We start from the raw sequence: 19,324 nt of genomic DNA on the forward strand, positions 1-19,324 counted from the left end.
GTGTTAGATACACTGTCCTTTCCCCTCTGGAACCGGGTGTCACAGTGTGTTAGATACACTGTCCTTTCCCCCTCTGGGACCGGGTGTCACAGTGTGTTAGATACACTGTCCTTTCCCCCTCTGGGACCGGGTGTCACAGTGTGTTAGATACACTGTCCTTTCCCCCTCTGGGACCGGGTGTCACAGTGTGTCAGATACACTGTCCTTACCCCCTCTGGGACCGGGTGTCACAGTGTGTTAGATACACTGTCCTTTCCCTCTCTGGGACTGGGTGTCACAGTGTGTTAGATACACTGTCCTTTCCCCCTCTGGGACCGGGTGTCACAGTGTGTTAGATACACTGTCCTTTCCCCCTCTGGGACCGGGTGCCACAGTGTGTTAGATACACTGTCCTTTCCCCCTCGGGGACGATGTCACAGTGTGTTAGATACACTGTCCTTTCCCCCTCTGGGACCGGGTGTCACAGTGTGTTAGATACACTGTCCTTTCCCCCTCTGGGACCGGGTGTCACAGTGTGTTAGATACCCTGTCCTTTCCCCCTCTGGGATTGGGGGTCACAGTGTGTTAGATACACTGTCCTTTCCCTCTCTGGGAGTGGGTGTCACAGTGTGTTACATACACTATCCTTTCCCCCTCTGGGACTGGGTGTCACAGTGTGTTAGATACACTGTCCTTTCCCCCTCTGGGACTGGGTGTCACAGTGTGTTAGATACACTGTCCTTTCCCCTCTGGGAACGGGTGTCACAGTGTGTCAGATACACTGTCCTTACCCCCTCTGGGATCGGATGTAACAGTGTGTTAGATACACTGTCCTTTCCCCCTCGGGGACGGTGTCACAGTGTGTTAGATACACTGTCCTTTCCCCCTCTGGGACCGGGTGTCACAGTGTGTTAGATACACTGTCCTTTCCCCCTCTGGGATTGGGGGTCACAGTGTGTTAGATACACTGTCCTTTCCCTCTCTGGGACTGGGTGTCACAGTGTGTTAGATACACTGTCCTTTCCCCCTCTGGGACCGGGTGTCACAGTGTGTTAGATACACTGTCCTTTCCCCCTCTGGGATTGGGGGTCACAGTGTGTTAGATACACTGTCCTTTCCCTCTCTGGGACCGGGTGTCACAGTGTGTTACATACACTGTCCTTTCCCCCTCTGGGACTGGGTGTCACAGTGTGTTAGATACACTTTCCTTTCCCCCTCTGGGACTGGGTGTCACAGTGTGTTAGGTACACTGTCTTTTCCCCTCTGGGACCGGGTGTCACAGTGTGTTAGATACACTGTCCTTTCCCCCTCTGGGACTGTGTGTCACAGTGTGTTAGATACACTGTCCTTTCCCCCTCTGGGACTGGGTGTCACAGTGTGTTAGATACACTGTCCTTTCCCCCTCTGGGACTGTGTGTCACAGTGTGTTAGATACACTGTCCTTTCCCCCTCTGGGACCGGGTGTCACAGTGTGTTAGATACACTGTCCTTTACGTCTCTGGGAGAGTGTCACAGTGTGTTAGATACACTGTCCTTTCCCACTCTGGGACCGGGTGTCACAGTGTGTTAGATACACTGTCCTTTCCCCCTCTGGGACTGGGTGTCACAGTGTGTTAGATACACTGTCCTTTCCCCCTCTGGGACAGGGTGTCACCGTGTGTTAGATACACTGTCCTTTCCGTCTCTGGGACAGGCTGTCACAGTGTGTTAGATACACTGTCCTTTAACCCTCTGGGACATGGGTGTAACAGTGTGTTAGATACACTGTCCATTCCGACTCTGGGACAGTGTCACAGTGTGTTAGATACACTGTCCTTTCCGTCACTGGGACAGGGTGTCACAGTGTGTTAGATAAACTGTCCTTTCCCTCTCTGGGAGAGTGTCACTGTGTTTTAGATACACTGTCCTTGCCCCCTCTGGAACCGGTGTCACAGTGTGTTAGATACACTGTCCTTTCCCCCTCTGGGACAGGGTGTCACAGTGTGTTAGATACACTGTCCTTTCCCCCTCTGTAACCGGGTGTCACAGTGTGTTAGATACACTGTCCTTTCCCCCTCTGGGATCATGTGTCACAGTGTGTTAGATAAACTGTCCTTTCCCAATCTGGGACCGGGTGTCACAGTGTGTTAGATACACTGTCCTTTCCCTCTCTGGGACCGGGTGTCACAGTGTGTTAGATACACTGTCCTTTCCCCCTCTGGGACCGGGTGTCACACTGAGTTAGATACACTGTCCTTTCGCTCTCTGTGACAGTGTCACAGTGTGTTAGATACACAGTCCTTTCCCCTCTGGGACAGGGTGTCACAGTGTGTGAGATACACTGTCCTTTCCCCCTCTGGGACCGGGTGTCACACTGTGTTAGATACACTGTCCTTTCGCTCTCTGTGACAGTGTCACAGTGTGTTAGATACACAGTCCTTTCCCCTCTGGGACTGGGTGTCACCGTGTGTTAGATACACTGTCCTTTCCCCCTCTGGGACCGGGTGTCACAGTGTGTTAGATACACTGTCCTTTCCCCTCTGGGACAGGGTGTCACAGTGTGTTAGATACACTGTCCTTTCCACCTCTGGGATTGGGTGTCACAGTGTGTTAGATACACAGTCCTTTCACTCTCTGTGACAGTGTCACAGTGTGTTAGATACACAGTCCTTTCCCCTCTGGGACAGGGTGTCACAGTGTGTTAGATACACTGTCCTTTCCCCCTCTGGGACCGGGTGTCACATTGTGTTAGATACACTGTCCTTTCCCTCTCTGGGACCGGGAGTCACAGTGTGTTGATACACTGTCCTTTCCCCCTCTGGGACTGGGTGTCACAGTGTGTTAGATACACTGTCCTTTCCCTCTCTGGGACTGGGTGTCACAGTGTGTTAGATACACTGTCCTTTCCCTCTCTGGGACCGGAAGTCACAGTGTGTTGATACACTGTCCTTTCCCCCACTGGGACCGGGTGTCACAGTGTGTTAGATACACTGTCCTTTCCCCCTAAGGGACCGGGTGTCACAATGTGTTAGATACACTGTCCTTTCCCTCTCTGGGAGTGGGTGTCACAGTGTGTTAGATACACTGTCCTTTCCCCCTCTGGGACTGGGTGTCACAGTGTGTTAGATACACTGTCCTTTCCCCCTCTGGGACTGTGTGTCACAGTGTGTTAGATAGACTGTCCTTTCCCCCTCTGGGACTGGGTGTCACAGTGTGTTAGATACACTGTCCTTTCCGTCTCTGGGAGAGTGTCACAGTGTGTAAGATACACTGTCCTTTCCCCCTCTGGGACTGGGTGTCACAGTGTGTTAGATACACTGTCCTTTCCCCCTCTGCGACGGGTGTCACAGTGAGTTAGATACACTGTCCTTTCCCCCTCTGGGACAGGGTGTCACAGTGTGTTAGATACACTGTCCTTTCCCCCTCTGGGACTGAGTGTCACAGTGTGTTAGATACACTGTCCTTTCCCCCTCTGGGACCGAGTGTCACAGTGTGTTAGATACGCTGTCCTTTCCCCTTCTGGGACCGGGTGTCACAGTGTGTTAGATACACTGTCCTTTCCCCCTCTGGGACCGGGTGTCACAGTGTGTTAGATACGCTGTCCTTTCCCCTTCTGGGACCGGGTGTCACAGTGTGTTAGATACGCTGTCCTTTCCCCTTCTGGGACCGGGTGTCACAGTGTGTTAGATACACTGACCCTTCCCCCTCTGGGATTGGGTGTCACAGTGTGTTAGATACACTGTCCTTTCCCCATCTGGGACCGGGTGTCACAGTGTGTTAGATACACAGTCCTTTCCGCCTCTGGGACTGGGTGTCACAGTGTGTTAGATACACTGACCCTTCCCCCTCTGGGACCGGGTGTCACAGTGTGTTAGATACACTGTCCTTTCCGCCTCTGGGACTGGGTGTCACAGTGTGTTAGATACACTGACCCTTCCCCCTCTGGGACTGGGTGTCACAGTGTGTTAGATACACTGTCCTTTCCCCATCTGGGACCGGGTGTCACAGTGTGTTAGATACACAGTCCTTTGCACATCTGGGACCGGGTGTCACAGTGTGTTAGATACACAGTCCTTTCCACATCTGGGACCGGGTGTCACAGTGTGTTAGATGCACAGTCCTTTCCCTATCTGGGACTCGGTTTCACAGTGTGTCAGATACACTGTCCTTTCCCCCCTGGGACCGGGTGTCACAGTGTGTCAGATACACTGTCCTTTCCCCCTCTGGGACTGGGTGTCACAGTGTGTTCGATACAGTGTCCTTTTCCCCTCTGGGACTGGGTGTCACAGTATTTTAGATACACTGTCCTTTCCACCTCTGGGACTGGGTGTCAACGTGTGTTAGATACGCTGTCCTTTCCCCCTCTGGGACCGGGTGTCACAGTGTGTTAGATACACTGTCCTTTCCCCCCTGGGACCGGGTGTCACAGTGTGTTAGATACACTGTCCTTTCCCCCTCTGGGACCGGGTATCACAGTGTGTTAGATACACTGTCCTTTCCCCCTCTGGGACTGGGTGTCACAGTGTGTTAGATACACTGTCCTTTCCCCCTCGGGGACCGGGTGTCACAGTGTGTTAGATACACTGTCCTTTCCCCCTCTGGGACCGGGTGTCACAGTGTGTTAGATACACTTTCCTTTCCCCCTCTGGGACCGGGTGTCACAGTGTGTTAGATACACTGTCCTTTCCCCCTCGGGGACCGGGTGTCACAGTGTGTTAGATACACTGTCCTTTCCCCCTCTGGGACCGGGTGTCACAGTGTGTTAAATACACTGTCCTTTCCACCTCTGGGACTGGGTGTCACAGTGTGTTAGATACACTTTCCTTTCCCCCTCTGGGACCGGGTGTCACAGTGTGTTAGATACACTATCCTTTCCCCCTCTGGGACTGGGTGTCACAGTATGTTAGATACACTGTCCTTTCCCCCTCTGGGACTGGGTGTCACAGTGTGTTAGATACACTGTACTTTCCCCCTCTGGGATCGGGTGTCACAGTGTGATAGATACACAGTCCTTTCCCCCTCTGGGACTGGGTGTCACAGTGTGTTAGATACACTGTACATTCCCCCTCTGTGACTGGGTGTCACAGTGTGATAGATACACTGTCCTTTCCCCCTCTGGGACTGGGTGTCACAGTGTGATAGATACACTGTCCTTTCCACCTCTGGGACTGGGTGTCACAGTGTGTTAGATACACTGTCCTTTCCCCCTCTGGGACCAGGTGTCACAGTGTGTTAGATACACTGTCCTTTCCCCCTCTGGGACTGGGTGTCACAGTGTGTTATATTCACTGTCCTTTCTCACTCTGGGACAGGGTGTCACAGTGTGTTAGATACACTGTCCTTTCCCTCTCTGGGACTGGGTTTTACAGTGTGTTAGATACACTGTCCTTTCCCCCTCTGGGACTGTGTGTCACAGTGTGTTAGATACACTGTCCTTTCCCCCTCTGGGAATGTGTTTTACAGTGTGTTAGATACACTGTCCTTTCCCCCTCTGGGACTGGGTGTCACAGTATTTTAGATACACTGTCCTTTCCACCTCTGGGACTGGGTGTCAAAGTGTGTTAGATACGCTGTCCTTTCCCTCTCTGGGACTGGGTTTTACAGTGTGTTAGATACACTGTCCTTTCCCCCTCTGGGACTGGGTGTCACAGTGTGTTAGATACACTCTCCTTTCCCCCTCTGGGACCGTGTGTCACAGTGTGTTAGATACACTGTCCTTTCCCCCTCTGGGACTGGGTGTCACAGTGTGTTAGATACACTGTCCTTTCCCCCTCTAGGACTGGGTGTCACAGTGTGTTAGATACACTGTCCTTTCCCCCTCTGGGACCGGGTGTCACTGTGTTTTAGATACACTGTCCTTTCTCCCTCTGGGACTGGGTGTCACAGTGTGTTAGATATACTGTCCTTTCCCCCTCTGGGACCGTGTGTCACAGTGTGTTAGATAGACTGTCCTTTCCCCCTCTGGGACCGGGTGTCACAGTGTGTTAGATACACTGTCCTTTCCCCCTCTGGGACTGGGTGTCACAGTGTGTTAGATACACTGTCCTTTCCCCCTCTGGGACCGGGTGTCACAGTGTGTTAGACACACTGTCCTTTTTCCCTCTGGGACCGGGAATCACAGTGTGTTAGATACACTGTCCTTTCCCCCTCTGGGACAGGGTGTCACAGTGTGTTAGATACACTGTCCTTTCCCCCTCTGGGACTGGGTGTCACAGTGTGTTAGATACACTGTCCTTTCCCCCTCTGGGACAGGGTGTCACAGTGTGTTAGATACACAGTCCTTTCCCCCTCTGGGACAGGGTGTCACAGTGTGTTAGATACACTGTCCTTTCCCACTCTGGGACCGGGTGTCACAGTGTGTTAGAAACACTGTCCTTTCCCCCTCTGGGACTGGGTGTCACAGTGTGTTAGAAACACTGTCCTTTCCCCCTCTGGGACTGGGTGTCACAGTGTGTTAGATACACTGTCCTTTCCCTCTCTGGGACCGGGTGTCACAGTGTGTTAGATACACTGTCCTTTCCCCCTCTGGGACAGGGTGTCACAGTGTGTTAGATACACAGTCCTTTCCCCCTCTGGGACAGGGTGTCACAGTGTGTTAGATACACTGTCCTTTCCCCCTCTGGGACTGGGTATCACAGTGTGTTAGATACACTGTCCTTTCCCCCTCTGGGACCGGGTGTCACAGTGTGTTAGATACACTGTCCTTTCCTCCTCTGGGACCGGGTGTCATAGTGTGTTAGATACACTGTCCTTTCCTCCTCTGGGACTGAGTGTCACAGTGTGTTAGATACACTGTCCTTTCCCCCTCTGGGACAGTGTCACAGTGTGTTAGATACACTGTCCTTTCCTCCTCTGGGACTGAGTGTCACAGTGTGTTAGATACACTGTCCTTTCCCCCTCTGGTACCGGGTGTCACAGTGTGTTAGATACACTGTCCTTTCCCCCTCTGGGACTGGGTGTCACAGTGTGTTAGATACACTGTCCTTTCCCCCTCTGGGACAGGGTGTCACAGTGTGTTAGATACACTGTCCTTTCCCCCTCTGGGACTGGGTGTCACAGTGTGTTAGATACACTGTCCTTTCCCCCTCTGGGACAGGGTGTCACAGTGTGTTAGATACACAGTCCTTTCCCCCTCTGGGACAGGGTGTCACAGTGTGTTAGATACACTGTCCTTTCCCACTCTGGGACCGGGTGTCACAGTGTGTTAGAAACACTGTCCTTTCCCCCTCTGGGACTGGGTGTCACAGTGTGTTAGAAACACTGTCCTTTCCCCCTCTGGGACTGGGTGTCACAGTGTGTTAGATACACTGTCCTTTCCCTCTCTGGGACCGGGTGTCACAGTGTGTTAGATACACTGTCCTTTCCCCCTCTGGGACAGGGTGTCACAGTGTGTTAGATACACAGTCCTTTCCCCCTCTGGGACAGGGTGTCACAGTGTGTTAGATACACTGTCCTTTCCCCCTCTGGGACTGGGTATCACAGTGTGTTAGATACACTGTCCTTTCCCCCTCTGGGACCGGGTGTCACAGTGTGTTAGATACACTGTCCTTTCCTCCTCTGGGACCGGGTGTCATAGTGTGTTAGATACACTGTCCTTTCCTCCTCTGGGACTGAGTGTCACAGTGTGTTAGATACACTGTCCTTTCCCCCTCTGGGACAGTGTCACAGTGTGTTAGATACACTGTCCTTTCCTCCTCTGGGACTGAGTGTCACAGTGTGTTAGATACACTGTCCTTTCCCCCTCTGGGACCGGGTGTCATAGTGTGTTAGATACACTGTCCTTTCCTCCTCTGGGACTGAGTGTCACAGTGTGTTAGATACACTGACCTTTCCCCCTCTGGGACAGTGTCACTGTGTGTTAGATACACTGTCCTTTCCCCCTCTGTGACAGTGTCACAGTGTGTTAGATACACTGTCCTTTCCCCCTCTGGGACTGGGTGTCACAATGTGTTAGATACACTGTCCTTTCCCCCTCAGGGACCGGGTGTCACAGTGTGTTAGATACACTGTCCTTTCCCCCTCTGGGACAGTGTCACAGTGTGTTAGATACACTGTCCTTTCCCCCTCTGGGACTGGGTGTCACAGTGTGTTAGATACACTGTCCTTTCCCCCTCTGGGACTGGGTGTCACAATGTGTTAGATACACTGTCCTTTCCCCCTCTGGGACTGGGTGTCACAGTGTGTTAGATGCACCGTCGATTCCCCCTATTGATCGCTAGCTGGACATGACAATAATTGCGACAGTTGTCAGTCCAAAATTATCTTTTATTAATTCAAAGCAGCTTATGAACAAATGACTTGGCAATATTTGCAATGCTGGGTCTGGAGCCCACCCAGGACGTTGTCAATGGAGCTGAATCCCGGAATGGTGCAGGAGATGTACTGGTCCACTAGGTGGCAATCTGGAGCCCACAGACAGAGAGAGAGAGCGAGACCGAGAGAGGGATGGGGAAGGAGAGTCGAGGAGGGAGAATGAGGAGGAGAGCGAGTGAGGGGGGAAAGAAAGGGAGGCAGCAGGAGAGGGAGAGAGAGAGGGGGGGGAAAGAGTGATGAGGGAACGAGGGGAGGGAGGGAGAGTTGGAGGGAGAGTGAGTGGTAGAGAGCGTGGAGGGGAAGGGGAGAGAGGGAGAGAGAGTTCGATTGTGGAGGAGAGAGAGTGAAGGGGAGAGAGGGGAGGGAGAGTGAAGGGGAGAGAACGTGAGGTGGGAAGGCAGAGAGAAAGGGAGAGGAAGAGAGAGTCAGGGGGAGAGAGAGTTAGGAGGCGAAAGTAGGAGGGAGAGTGAGGAGGTGAGCGAGTGAGGGAGAAAGAGGGGAGGGAGTGGGAGAGGGAGGGAGAGAGAGAAGGAATGGAAAGAGATGGAGCGAGAGAGAGTGAGAGCGTGAGAGAGGGAGGGGGAGAGAGGGAGAATGAGGGGAGAGAGAGTAGGGGGGAATAGAATAGGAGAGAGAGATGGAGAGTGAGTGGGAGAGAGAGCGAGTGGAAGAGAGGTGTTATATTGCTCTTTTGGTCATAAATCTCATTATTCTTTGCTTCTTATGCAGAATTGTCTATGTTGTGATTCTGAAGAAGCCACCAATCTTCAATTTAAAGCAACTCATTTATTGAGTAAGGATTGATTAATATTGAGTTTGCACACTCCACAGAACTATAACTAGTAATCAAGTAATCTATATTAAAGTATTAACTAATTCAAAATATATGTGCATATCTAAGCTGTGATCTCTCTATCCTACACTCCACTGTCTAGTCACTCCAGTTTGGAAGAGAGAGAGGCCAAGGCTGGGATTAGCCCCCAACCGGCTGGCGGGCCCGTACCGGTGCCAAAGAGCGTCGGGAACCACCCCGGCGTCGGGACGCCCGGAAGGTGCGGAATCCTCTACACTTCCGGGGGCTAGGCTGGCGCTGGCGTGGTTGGCGCCACGCCAACCGGCGGCAAAGGGCCTCCGCCAGCCGGCGTGAGTTGGCGCATGCGCGGGAACGCCAGCGTGTTCTTGCACATGTGCGGGAGTGCCAGGTGTTCTGGCACATGCATAGGAGCGCCAGCGTGTTCTTGCACATGTGCGGGAGCGCCAGCGTGTTCTGGCGCATGCGTGGGAATGCCAGCGTGTTCTTGCACATATGCGGGAGTGCCAGCGTGTTCTTGCACATGTGCGGGAGCGCCAGCGTGTTCTGGCGCATGCGTGGGAATGCCAGCGTGTTCTTGCACATGTGCGGGAGCGCCAGCGTGTTCTGGCGCATGCGTAGGAGCACCAGCGTGTTCTTCCACATGTGCGGGAGCACCAGCGTGTTCTTGCACATGTGCGGGAGCGCCAGCGTGTTCTGGCGCATGTGCGGGAGCGGCAGCGTGTTCTTGCACATGTGCGAGAGCGCCAGCGTGTTATGGCGCATACACAGGAGCGCCAGCGTGTTCTTGCACATGTGCGGGAGCACCAGCGTGTTCTTGCACATGCGCAGGAGCGCCAGCATGTTCTGGCGCATGCGAAGGAGCGCCAGCGTGTTCTGGCACATGCGCGGGAGCGCCAGCGTGTTCTTGCACATGTGCGGGAGTGCCAGCGTGTTCTTGCACATGTGCGGGAGCTCCAGCGTGTTCTGGCGCATGCGCGGGAGTGACAGCGTGTTCTTGCACATGTGCGGGAGCGCCAGCGTGTTCTGGCGCATGCGTAGGAGCGCCAGCGTGTTCTTGCACATGTGCGGGAGTGCCAGCGTGTTCTTGCACATGTGCGGGAGTGCCAGTGTGTTCTTGCACATGAGCGGGAGTGCCTGCGTGTTCTTGCACATGTACGGGAACGCCAGCGTGTTCTGGCGCATGCGTGGGAATGTCAGCGTGTTCTTGCACGTGCGGGAGCGCCAGCGTGTTCTGGCGCATGCGTAGGAGCACCAGCATGTTCTTCCACATGTGTGGGAGCACCAGCGTGTTCTTGCACATGTGCGGGAGCGCCAGCGTGTTCTGGCGCATGCGCGGGAGCGCCAGCGTGTTCTTGCACATGTGCGGGAGCACCAGCGTGTTCTTGCACATGCGCGGGAGCACCAGCATGTTCTGGCGCATGCGAAGGAGCGCCAGCGTGTTCTGGCGCATGCGCGGGAGCGCCAGCGTGTTCTGGCGCATGCGTGGGAGCGCCAGCGTGTTCTTGCAAATGTGCGGGAGCGCCAGTGTGTTCTGGCGCATGCGCGGGAGCGCCAGCGTGTTCTTGCACATGTGCGGGAGCGCCAGCGTGTTCTGGCACATGTGCGGGAGCGCCAGCGTGTTCTTGCACATGCGTCGGAGCGCCAGCGTGTTCTTGCACATGTGCGGGAGCGCCAGCTGTTCTGGCGCATGCGCGGGAGCGCCAGCGTGTTCTTGGAAATGTGCGGGAGCGCCAGCGTGGTCTGGCGCATGCGCGGGAGCGCCAGCGTGTTCTTGCACATGTGCGGGAGCACCAGCGTATTCTGGCGCATGTGCGGGAGCGCCAGCGTGTTCTTGCACATGTGCGGGAGCGCCAGCGTGTTCTGGCGCATGCGCTAGAGCGCCAGCGTGTTCTGGCGCATACGTAGGAGCGCCAGCGTGTTCTTGCACATGTGCAGGAGCGCCAGCGTGTTCTGGCGCATGCGCGGGAGCGCCAGCGTGTTCTTGCACATGTGCGGGAGCGCTGGCGTGTTCTGGCGCATGCGCGGGAGCGCCAGTGTGTTCTGGCGCATGCGTAGGAGTGCCAGCGTGCTTTGCACATGTGCGGGAGCGCCAGCATGTTCTTGCACATGTGCGGGAGCGCCAGCATGTTCTGGCACATGTGCGGGAGCGCCAGCGTGTTCTTGCATATGTGTGGGAGCGCCAGCGTGTTCTGGCGCATGCGCGGGAGCGCCAGCGTGATCTGGCGCATGCGCGGGAGCGCCAGCGTGTTCTGCCGCATGCGTGGGATCGCCAGCGTGTTCTGGTGCATGCGCGGGAGTGCCAACGTGTTCTGGTGCATGCGTGGGAGCGCCAGCATGTTCTGGCGCATGCGCGGGAGCGCCAGCATGTTCTGGTGCATGTGTGGGAGCGCCAGTGTGTTCTGGTGCATGCATGGGAGCGCCAGCGTGTTCTGGTGCATGCGTGGGAGCGCCAGCATGTTCTGGTGCATGCATGGGAGCGCCAACATGTTCTGGTGCATGCATGGGAGCGTCAGCATGTTCTGACGCATGCGTAGGAGCGTCAGCGTGTTCTGGTGCATGCGTGGGAGCGACAGCGTGTTCTGACGCATGCGTGGGAGCATCAGCGTGTTCTGGCGCATGCACGGGAGCGCCAGCGTGTTCTGGCGCATGCGTAGGAGCGCCAGCGTGTTCTTGCACATGTGCGGGAGCGCCAGCGTGTTCTGGCGCATGCGCGGGAGCGCCAGCGTGTTCTTGCACATGTGTGGGAGCGCCAGCGTGTTCTGGCACATGCGCGGGAGCGCCAGCATGTTCTGGCGCATGCGTAGGAGCGCCAGCGTGTTCTTGCACATGTGCGGGAGCGCCAGCGTGTTCTTGCACATGTGCGGGAGCGCCAGCGCGTTCTGGCGCATGCGCAGGAGCGCCAGCGTGTTCTTGCACATGTGCGGGAGCGCCAGCGTGTTCTGGCGCATGCGTGGGAGCGTCAGCGTGTTCTTTCACATGCGTGGGAGCGTCAGCGTGTTCTTGCACATGCGCAGGAGCGCCAGGGTGTTCGTGCACATGTGCGGGAGCGCCAGCGTGTTCTGGCGCATGCGCGGGAGCGCCAGCGTGTTCTGGCGCATGCATGGGAGCGTCAGCATGTTCTTTCACATGCGTGGGAGCGTCAGCGTGTTCTTGCACATGCGCAGGAGCGCCAGGGTGTTCTTGCATATGTGCGAGAGCGCCAACATGTTCTGGTGCATGCATGGGAGCGTCAGCATGTTCTGGCGCATGCGTAGGAGCGTCAGCGTGTTCTGGTGCATGCGTGGGAGCGACAGCGTATTCTGGCGCATGCGTGGGAGCATCAGCGTGTTCTGGCGCATGCGTAGGAGCGCCAGCGTGTTCTTGCACATGTGCGGGAGCGCCAGCATGTTCTGGCGCATGCGCGGGAGCGCCAGCGTGTTCTTGCACATGTGTGGGAGCGCCAGCGTGTTCTGGCACATGCGTGGGAGCGCCAGCGTGTTCTGGCGCATGCGTAGGAGCGCCAGCGTATTCTTGCACATGTGCGGGAGCGCCAGCGTGTTCTTGCACATGTGCGGGAGCGCCAGCGTGTTCTGGCGCATGCGCAGGAGCGCCAGCGTGTTCTTGCACATGTGCGGGAGCGCCAGCGTGTTCTGGCGCATGCGTGGGAGCGACAGCGTGTTCTTTCACATGCGTCGGAGCGTCAGCGTGTTCTTGCACATGCGCAGGAGCGCCAGGGTGTTCTTGCACATGTGCGGGAGCGCCAGCGTGTTCTGGCGCATGCGCGGGAGCGCCAGCGTGTTCTGGCGCATGCGTGGGAGCATCAGCGTGTTCTTTCACATGCGTGGGAGCGTCAGCGTGTTCTTGCACATGCGCAGGAGCGCCAGGGTGTTCTTGCACATGTGCGGGAGCGCCAGCGTGTCCTGGCGCATGCGCGGGAGTGCCAGCGTGTTCTGGCGCATGCGCGGGAGCGCCAGCGTGTTCTGGCGCATGCGTGGAAGCGTCAGCGTGTTCTTGCACATGCTTGGGAGCGTCAGCGTGTTCTGGTGCATGCGTGGGAGCGTCAGCGTGGTCTGGCGCATGCGTGGGAGCGTCAGCGTGTTCTTGCACATGCGTGGAAGCGTCAGCGTGTTCTTGCACATGCGTGGGAGCGTCAGCGTGTTCTGGCGCATGCGTGGGAGCGTCAGCGTGTTCTGGTGCATGCGTGGAAGCGTCAGCGTGTTCTGGCGCATGCGTGGAAGCGTCAGCGTGTTCTGGTGCATGCGTGGAAGCGTCAGCGTGTTCTGGCGCATGCGTGGAAGCATCAGCGTGTTCTGGTGCATGCGTGGAAGCGTCAGCGTGTTCTTGCACATGCGTGGAAGCGTCAGCGTGTTCTGGTGCATGCGTGGAAGCGTCAGCGTGTTTCTTCTCCGCGCCGGCCATGCGGAGATTTACAGCGGCTGGCGCGGAGGGAAAGAGTGCCCCCATGGCACTGGCCCGCCTGCAGATCGGTGGACCCCGATCGCGGGCCAGGCCACCGTGGCCCCCCGCCGGGGCCGGATCCCCCCCCCTCCCCCGAGGACTCCGCAGGCCGCTCTCAGAGCCACGTCCCGGTATGGACCTTGTGTATTTCACGGCGGCGGGATCGGCCGAAAACGGGCAGCCACTTGGCCCATTGGGGCCCGGAGAATCGCCGGGAGAGGGGGTCCACTGGCAACGGCCCCTGACCGGCGCTGGACAATTCAGCAGCCAGCGTCGGAGCAGCGGGGCGGGATTCACGCCGCCCTCCGATGATTCTCCGACCCGGCAGGGGTTCGGTGAATCCCGCCCCAAGATCCTCGAGGGTTTCTTATTTATAGTGGGATCTAGTGTTGCCCTCTAGTGGTTGTGTTACACTGAGATGTAATAATTAACCCTTTAGTTAGCTACATATACACATTTCATTACACGGACAGCCATTTTGAAAGGAAGACGATCTCTCGATGAGTTTGTGGGTCCCTCACCCACCCCCCCTCCACCAAACACACACACATTGGCATTATTCCCCCCCCCCCGCCAGGTGCGGACACCCCACCATGGGGTCAGTTTGGACCCCCCCCCCATTTCAGGCCATCACACACCCATTTTCAGGTCCCCCCCCCTTACCGTCACCCCCACCCTTTACTCCCCCCAACCTTCGGAGGCTCGCTGTACCCCCTTCACCCCCCACCCTCCATACCGCGGGGCAGCACGGTAGCACTGTGGTTAGCACAATTGCTTCACAGCTCCAGGGTCACAGGTTCGATTCCGGCTTGGATCACTGTCTGTGCGGAGTTTGCACGTTCTCCCCGTGTGTGCGAGGGTTTCCTCCGGGTGCTCCGGTTTCCTCCCACAGTCCAAAGATGTGCAGGTTAGGTGGATTGGCCATGATAAATTGCCCTTAATGTCCAAAATTGCCCTGAGTGTTGGGTGGGGTTACTGGGTTATGGGGATAGGGAGTCCTCCAATGGCCTGGGAGAATCTCCAGCTGCTGTTCCACCTGGTCCTGGTTTGTGTGACCAGGACTTAGCATCACTCGGGGGAACCTCTCGCTGGTGAGCCAGTTCGGCCCCAGGAGGCCGTTAGATAGGGGCCACCACCTGGTTAATGAGATGGAGATTGACCTTGATTGGTGATAGGTGGATTCTCACCGCGCCTGGGCGGATTCCGGATCCCGCCAGCGGGAGCCAGCCGGGAAGGTCACAAACCGCTTGCCCGCTGGCGAGGTTCATGGTTGAGGCCGCTCCCCAGATCTAACTGGCTCGCAAGGGATCCCACCGGGACCGCGAGGCCGATAAATCACACCCAAAAACTCTGGAAACACAGAGACTAACACAACACACACTCACACATACACACGTACATTCACTCACTCACTCATGCACACCCACTCACTCACACACACACAAACTCACACTCACACACATACACTGACACACATACAGACACACACACTCACTCATGCACACACTGACGCACACACCCACTCCCACTCACGCACCAACACACACACTCACTCACGCGCACACATTCACTCACACTCACGTGCGCACACACTGACATACACAGTCACTCACACTAATTCGCACACTCACGCACACTCACGGACACAGACACGCTAATTCACTCATACTCACTCACACACACTGACACTCCCACACACACACACACCCTCTCTGACACGCACACTCCCTGGGCGGGATTCTCTGAGCCTCAGGAACCGGAGAATCGCCACCAATCGGGCGCGCGCGAACGATCGGGCCCCCACGGTGATTTTCCGCCGACAAATGCCGGCGTTCCACCCGGCGGGCACTCGGAGCGGCGGCTGGGGACACAGTCTGCGGCCGTCCGGGTTGGTGGGGGATCCGTCAACGGGGGTGGGGACCTCCAGGATGTCTAGGGTTCCGATCGGGTGGGTGGGCGCGATCTGGGAGGGGCCCACATGGTGGGGGCGGCCTGCTGTGCGGATCCTCCATGTTGCGCGGACCCGCGGCCGGAGGTGGCAGGGCCCCGTGTGGGCAGTCGGAGCTGCGGGCACTTCTCCGGGGCCCTGCCAGCCCCCTGCAAAACGGACAATCACTCTGGACCTTCTGGAAAAAAGGTTGTGAGATTCCATCCCTGCCACCTGATTTTGCTAAGTTGCAACACGGCAAACGCCAGCACATCTCAGTAAATACTTTATTTAAAATTATAAATAATCACCTTAGCTTTTTGCACAAAAACACAGAGAAGATACAACAACATTCAAACTTATACACATCTCATTAAAACCCCAAATCAAGTCAGATGCAGAGTCAAGCTCCACTTCAATAAACGTACCTCATATTGTGACACCCAGTCCCAGAGGGGGAAAGGACAGTGTATCTAACACACTGTGACACCCAGTCCCAGAGGGGGAAAGGACAGTGTATCTAACACACTGTGACACCCGGTCCCAGAGGGGGAAAGGACAGTGTATCTAACACACTGTGACACCCAGTCCCAGAGGGGGAAAGGACAGTGTATCTAACACACTGTGACACCCAGTCCCAGAGGGGGAAAGGACAGTGTATCTAACATACTGTGACACCCAGTCCCACAGGGGAAATGACAGTGTATCTGACACACTGTGACACCCGGTCCCAGAGGGGGAAAGGACAGTGTATCTAACACACTGTGACACCCGGTCCTAGAGGGGCAAAGGACAGTCTATCTAACACACTGTGACACCCGGTCCCAGAGGGGGAAAGGACAGTGTATCTAACACACTGTGACACCCAGTGCCAGAGGGGGAAAGGACAGTGTATCTAACACACTGTGACACCCGGTCCCAGAGGGGGAAAGGACAGTGTATCTAACACACTGTGACACCCAGTCCCAGAGGGGGAAAGGACAGTGTGTCTAACACACTGTGACACCCAGTCACAGAGGGGGAAAGGACGGTGTATCTAACACACTGTGACACCCTGTCCCAGAGGGGTAAAGGACAGTGTATCTAACACACTGTGACACCCTGTCCCAGAGGAGGAAACAACAGTGTATCTAACACACTGGGACACCCAGTCCCAGAGGAGGAAAGGATAGTGTATCTAACACACTGTGACACCCACTCCCAGAGGGGGAAAGGACTGTGTATCTAACACACTGTGACACCCAGTCCCAGAGGAGGAAAGGACAGTGTATCTAACACTCTGTGACACCCGGTCCCAGAGGGGGACAGGACAGTGTATCTAACGCACTGTGACACCCGGTCCCAGAGGGGGACAGGACAGTGTATCTAACACACTGTGACACCCGGTCCCAGAGGGGGAAAGGACAGTGTATCTAACACACTGTGACACCCAGTCCCAGAGGGGGAAAGGACAGTGTATCTAACACACTGTGACACCCATTCCCAGAGGGGGAAAGGACAGTGTATCTAACACACTGTGACACCCAGTCCCAGAGGAGGAAAGGACAGTGTATCTAACACTCTGTGACACCCGGTCCCAGAGGGGGACAGGACAGTGTATCTAACGCACTGTGACACCCGGTCCCAGAGGGGGACAGGACAGTGTATCTAACACACTGTGACACCCGGTCCCAGAGGGGGAAAGGACAGTGTATCTAACACACTGTGACACCCAGTCCCAGAGGGGGAAAGGACAGTGTATCTAACACACTGTGACACCCATTCCCAGAGGGGTAATGGACAGTGTATCTAACACTCTGTGACACCCGGTCCCAGAGGGGGAAAGGACAGTGTATCTAACACACTGTGACACCCAGTCCCACAGGGGAAATGACAGTGTATCTGACACACTGGGACACCCAGTCCCAGAGGAGGAAAGGATAGTGTATCTAACACACTGTGACACCCAGTCCCAGAGGGGGAAAGGACAGTGTATCTAACACACTGTGACACCCAGTCCCAGAGGAGGAAAGGACAGTGTATCTAACACACTGTGACACCCGGTCCCAGAGGGGGAAAGGACAGTGTATCTAACACTCTGTGACACCCGGTCCCAGAGGGGGACAGGACAGTGTATCTAACACACTGTGACACCCAGTCCCAGAGGGGGAAAGGACAGTGTATCTAACACTCTGTGACACGCGGTCCCAGAATCAATCTAATCTTTGTGCTTCCGTGCCGAGGTTTGAAGCACATTCTATACACGGGTTGTGCTAATTCCGCTTATTATTTACACTCGCAGTGTTGTCCATCTGAACCCAGGCCGGAATGTGAATTGTCCGATTTCGGAGTCTCGCTCTGTCCTGTCTCTGCCATTGCGCCGTCGCACCAGTGTATCGAAATAGATTCACGCCTCCGGAATTCCTGCGATGAGCTCGAAGAGGCCCTTTGGTCAGCCGACTGTCCTCCTGTTGGGAGAGTGGCAGTATTAGGAAAGACACTCAACAGCCCCCGTTGGACCCTTGACCACACGGAAAGTCCACCAGGCTTCTCCTTGGCCCGTGAATCCACGACAAATTTGAACACGAGCCGCTGGCCGAGATGTCAGGGGCAGCTGTTGGCAAACTCAGTCGGAGCGGGTCGCCCCCAAGTGTCTGGAAGTCAGAGAATCAAAGTGTTGTGCAGGAACAGAAAAGAAAGCGGAAACCATCTCTCTCTGTCGTCTGGGCAATCATTGTTGTAATTAATAAGAAATGTTGCTCTGTACTGTGTCACACCCTGTAAACTATTCCCTAAACGAAAAGAATGGTTCCCAAATGATGGCTACAAGATCAGTGTGCTACTTATTTGCTGGACTTGGCTCATAGCGATGAAACCAACAGGGTGTTGTTTTGGGGAAGGTGCATTCCCGAAGTTTAAGACAGCTGATATATTTGGATTGGGTGGTTGTGGTGGTGTTGGGGGCGAGCGGTGTAATTTGTTTGTGCCACCTGAGTTAACCATTATTGTAATTAATTATAAATGTTGCTTTGTCCTGTATCCTCTGGTGTCACACCCCATAAATCTTTCTCCAAACAAAATGAATAGTTACCAAAAGAAAGCTATAGGACCTGCGTGGCAATTATTTGCTGGATCTCGCTGATAGTGTTAGACCGATGGGATGTTGTTTTGGAGAAGGTGCGTTCTCAGAGTTTAAGAAAGCGTCTAGATTTAGATTGGGGGGGGGGGGTAGGTTTGTTACACTGTCTGGGCAACCATTATCACAATTACTCATAAATGTTATTCTGGACTGTTTGCATTCTTTCTATCTTTCTTCCATCATGGGATGGAAGTGTCTCTGGCTGGGTCAGCATTTATCACCCACCTCTAATGGCCCTACAGCTGTGTGACTTGCAAGGCCAGTTCAGGGGGCAATTGTTTCAGAGTCACCCACATTGTTGTGCGGGCCTGGAGTTACATGCACGCCAGACCGGGTGATGTTATTTCCCTCCTTAAAGGGACATTGGTGAACCAGATGGGTTTTGACGGACAATCGACAATTCGACTTCTTTTATTCCGATTTTTAAAATTGAGTTCAAATTTCACCCTCTGACGTGTGGGATCAATGTAGGTATTTCAGATAAATATTGTGTTGTATGTATTTGGTGCGGTAATGTTTAAAAGCACGGGTTAGAGTGTGTGTGTGACCGCTGCTGTCATGTTTTTTGCAGACACAAAAGGACATTGAATTTTGTTTGCCAAAGAATAATTGTGACAATTTACTGATGGCACAAGGATGAGCGGAGGAGTGGAGGGTGGGGAGGGGGGCGGAAAGAGAGAGAGAGCTCAGATTTCGGGGAAGCTTGAGCCAGGACTGCTCTGTCAGCTGCGAATGGTAAATTCCTGCAAATGGCTGG

The sequence above is a fragment of the Scyliorhinus torazame genome, chromosome 19 (assembly GCF_047496885.1).
Source record: "Scyliorhinus torazame isolate Kashiwa2021f chromosome 19, sScyTor2.1, whole genome shotgun sequence".
Lineage (NCBI taxonomy): Eukaryota > Metazoa > Chordata > Chondrichthyes > Carcharhiniformes > Scyliorhinidae > Scyliorhinus > Scyliorhinus torazame.